Source organism: Tetrao urogallus (genome assembly GCF_951394365.1).
Source record: "Tetrao urogallus genome assembly, chromosome: 17".
Classification (NCBI taxonomy): domain Eukaryota; kingdom Metazoa; phylum Chordata; class Aves; order Galliformes; family Phasianidae; genus Tetrao; species Tetrao urogallus.
The window spans coordinates 869,629-874,631 of NC_136830.1; positions in this window are offsets into that span (position 1 = coordinate 869,629).

Consider the following 5,003-nt stretch of genomic DNA (forward strand, 5'->3'; position numbering starts at 1 on the left):
CTGCGTCAAGCCTGCTGTGTCAGTCCGGATGTTGGGATGGGTGTTCAGGTGTTGAGCCACCGTGGCTTGTTCCTTTTGGTGTCAAATTATTTGTGATTCATGTGTTGCTGTGACATCACTTCCCAATAAAAAGCTGGGCTATCAACCCAGCTTGTCTTCTGCCAAAGCACCTGGCAAAATGCCTGGCCGCCTGTCTCCCTTTCACCAGCAACCCACGTGCCAGCAGTGTGACTTGCCATCAGCCCCCAGATCACCTCCTGGTGTCTCAACTCAGTCCAACAGAGGCTGGTGGCTTGTAATGACAGCTTGTGAGGCTTTGGCTGCCTGGCTGATGGCAAGGAAAGATTGCGAGGTTTGGCTCTCGTGGCACTGCTCAGTGGGGGTTGTGTGCCTTCAGGCAGCTGCATGCACAGGGTGGGCATGTGGACGTGTGGGGGTACGGCTGGGCTAGGAGGGTGGGTGCATTTCTGCAGCTCCCTATGCTCCTGTTTGTTCAGCTAACACAGTTGCTCTCATTCAAGAGCAAAATCACAAGGGAATAATTTGCAAACAGCAACTGAATGTTAAATACTAATTTGTATGTACATGTTTGGGTTGCTTTCCAAAGTCCATTTATCATCTCAATCCTCTCGCATCTGCTGCCACAAGGCGTTCTGCCAACTCAGCAGAATGGGAACTCCAGCTAACCCTGCTTGCACTTGTCTCGCCCCCAGCACCTCTGGACGAGAAGTGAATGTGGCTGGGTCTGCCATGAAATTTCTCCCTCAGTGAGCCATACTGAGGCTTGGATTGTGTTAGGGCTTCTATCCAGAAGAAAATGATGCATTCTTAAACGCATCTACTGTTGGTAATATTCTAAACTTCAAAAAAGAGCTGAAAATGTTTATCTGGTAGAAATCATTAATTTCCCAGCACCCCCTAACCAATTCTGGATGTACAGCCAGTGAGGTGTGTGATATCTTCAGCCCATGCTGGTACATCAGCTTGTGGATTTGCCAGATGTGCACTTGGACCTCCCAACAGAATGTATAACTCTGTTTGGGTGCTGCACGAGCCCTGAGCCACCAACTCGCCCAGAGATGTTGGATGCTGAGTTGTGTCTGGACCAATACCCATTCCGGGCAGGTCACCTCAGAGCTAGCCATGAGAAATAACAGCCCTGCCAGAAGGAGGAAGGTGCACAACTATTTCCTATGAACCATCTGGGATTAAATCAAACCAGTCCCAGCTGCCCATGGGTGTGCAGGTGGTGAAATCATTGGCACCACCAGTTGCACAAAGCACATCCATGCAGCTGAGCCCACGTCTCATATTCTGGGGAGACTGGCATTGTGTGTTAACTGGAATTTCCTGTAAACCAAGTGCCCTTGCAGTAGAAAGAAATGGCCAGGAAACAGCTGTGCACATGCAAAGCACTTTTACTACTTGCCTGATGTTTTCCTCAGCATCACATTTTCTTTTTTTTTTTTTTTCCAAAATGCTTAAATCCTGTGCAAACAACAGTTTTGTCCCAAGCTTCCTGTATGACAGTAGCCAAGGGAAACAGCTTCATCTGGGGTGATCCGTTGGAGCCACACACCTTACTGCATGGGAATAAGGGGATTGGGGATTATTCAGCAGACGTTGAAAAATGTTAATATTTTATCAGCCATAGAGTAAACAGATAAAGCGGAAACCGCTTTATATTTTTCTGAAATGTTAATAATGGACCGATAATCTCCAAAGCCTGCATACTTCCTGTGATTCAAAAGGGACTGCGTGTACTCAGCATTCACAGTGCAGCCCTGGCACAAGTCACACACCCTCTCCAAGAAAAGACGACGTTGGTCTGATCAGGAACACGGCCCAGAAGCCAAAAGCTGCTTTCTGCAGTTTCTTAATGGCAAGCACAGAGCCACAGGGAAGAGCAGCTGTGGCAGCAGCACTCCTAAGTGCTGCCTGCAGTGCAACCCACAGCTCTCCTCAGAGCTGGAGCCCAGCAACTGGTTCAGAGCCCAGAAACACCTGTAAGTAGCTTGGCAGCTATGTAAAGATTATCTGTTGACAACTAGAATTGTGGAAGGACTTCAGGATTTGAGCCAATCCTGAGTGATTAGAATTAGATCCGCTATGAGGCCCACGTAAAGTCCATCGCACCACATGTCTGCTCCAGGAGTTTGTCTTCCTCTGTGGCACCAGACAACCCTAGGACTGCACTGCTGGGTTGGATCCAGCAGCCAGCAATGGTAGTGAGTGGGGTTTGCACCTTGCATACTTACGCAAAACTGAGGCTAGTCCCTGCCCAATTATGGGGCAGAAAATGCACAAATGTCATCATGATAGCAGAAAAATCCTGCAGGTCACCTTTGCCTTGTGCCTAATGACGCTTGGTTTCCAGTTCCAGTGTTCTAGATCCTGAGAAGTCAAATTAGCCTTTTTGCAAACATCAGTGACTGTAAGTCAGTGCAGGATGCAATGCATCTCTTATGTTGGTGCCTATAAGCTACAGGCCTATTTGAGTATAGTAATATAAGATGTGTCTCTGAATACCAGTTTACACTATGGATTGTGTCAGGTCTCTGCAAACTTACCCAGTTCTTACATGCAGAGTGTCTTCTGAAATCAAAATCAAATTCCTGTATTTGTTCTACATATATAATTTCTCTGGCTTTGTGTCCGGGAACGCTGATGCTTTGCTGTCAGACACTGAAAGTTACTGCCTCTTACAGACCTGTGCAGAAACTGACAGGTAAAAAATTCCTTTCTTGTGCCAACTTAATGCTATTTTTCTTTTGCAGTCAAGGATCTTAACACACACACACACATACATACAATTTCTATACCTACTACCAAAGCCTGGGGACACGTTGCAGTCTCCCGTTTCTCCCAGGTTTCACTGAGACTTTGGCAAAGGCTAATGTCATACTGAAGGACTGGAGCCTGAGCAGAACAAACCCTGCACCCTAACTGGCAGCACAAGCTGACCTCTCTTTCAGGTTAGACTTTGTCTCAGGTCTCTGCATGCACATCCCTGTACCTTTCTTCAGCATGTAGCTATTGCCAAGTGCAGAAGATAATAACTGCTCTTCACTATATTGATGGCTTTTCCTCCAAACCATAGTTAGGCAGCCCCCTTCCGCTCTAAACATCAGAGACAAGGGGGACTTTGCCTAGTTTGCTGATACCCACAAGGCAGATAATATTCCTTGGTGACCACATTAACTGCATTTGTTTTTTTCAAATTGAATATAACTCAAATATAAAGCTTATGGAATTCTCCCATATCCTTCCGTGTAATTAAAATCCATGACTTTCTCAATGTCATTTAGATTTTATTACGGATCAGGTATATATATTGTCAGCAGCAATTTAATTGAAGTTTAAAAAGTGCTGGGCAGATTTCTGGAATACCGAAACTTCATTTGTCACCAGTGTTTTTGTAGGTCTTGTTAGTGAAAGTCCTGAGAACCATCTCAGTGTTATCGCTGCCCTTCTGTGCAGGTTGTGATGAGCAGGGAGGTCAGGTGCCACACAGTTGCACTGCCTCCTCTCTGCTGGCTCTGTGTGTCTCTATTCCAGGCTGCCCGGGCCTGGCTGTTGGGGTGGGAGATAAGGGGAGGTGGCTGATTGCACCCAGCTCTGCTGCAGCCTGGGCTCTGGCAGCTCCCCCAGGGAGCTGTGCACTGCAGGGGATGCCTGATGGGATTCCCAGATGCTCTGGCTCCTGTTTTGGCCCACAGTTTCAAGTAAACAGTTTGGCACTACTTCCGTTTTCAATTCCTGTTTTTCTTTGCAAGCACGTGGGCAAAATGAACTCACATTCCTGAGTCATATGGGCTACCTTGACCAGATTGGTTGTGCCTTAAAAGACTGTTTTCTGTTCTGTTTTTCTTTGCTTTTGCATGCATGTTGCTGCTTCCCAGCAATGACTAAATATTGACATGCAACATTCACCAATGACTAAATGTTCACTGAAACAGAGGGCTTTCCACTGACAAGGCTCCTTGGTCTGCTCCAAACCAGCGGGTGACAAGAGAGCACTCACCTCCTGCTGCCTCTCCCAGGGTGCTGGAACTGCCCAGGCTGCCAGTCCACAACACCGAATCTGGCTGTTGGCAGCACTGGAGCTGCAATCACTGGGAGTTTGATGCTGGCGATGCTGCTGGGACAAATTTATCATCAGGGAAAAGCCTTCTCCCTAGGAGCTCATGTGAATGCTATGTGCAGCAGCCTCCATCCATCCACTTGCCTGCATTCCCCAGCAGGTGTTTTCATTGAATTAGTTTTTAGAAATGTATATTTACCCAGCCATGTTCAGCTGAGGTGCAACATCTGCTTTTCAGTAAGATCTTGATTTTTGCACAATTCTACAGCTGGGCTGGGGGCTGAGGGGTTTAAATGACTGGTTCAGGTTCAAAATGTTGTGCAGAAGCTTAGGTGGGATTAGAGCTCAGGATGCTCCCAGCTTAATCCTCGCCTTCTCTAACCTCTGCCCAGCCACAGGGCCTCTTTGGGTGCGAGGAGAAATTGTTCATGACATTGGGGTATGTAATTCTGTAGCTGCGTACACCAGCAAGTGATTTACCTAGAAAGAAATCCATCAATCCAGAAGGTAATCCATCTCCAGCTAAAATTCAGTTTCATGTTACCTCTAGCATAGGATGCATTAGGTTTTGGGGTCACTGTGATGAGAACAGCTCAGAGAACAGGAGATCCATTTCATGGATAATGCCATTTAAAAAATTGGTATCAGTCCAAGCAAAAATGAACATAGAAAATGTTTCCTCCAGGTCTGCTCTCTGCTTATCCTCGGTGAACTATGCAGATTACATTCTATAAGCCTTTCATTGTATGTCGTATTTTCCACATGTCTTTGGGATCTCATCCCAGTTTTCTCCACATCCTTTTGAAGGGAAGGTCCAAGAACAAGACAGAATATTCTTGCAGTGGTCTCACTAATTCCCCATCCAAAGACATATCACCTTCTTTTCACCTCATAGTACCCTCTTGGTGAGTTCACGTGC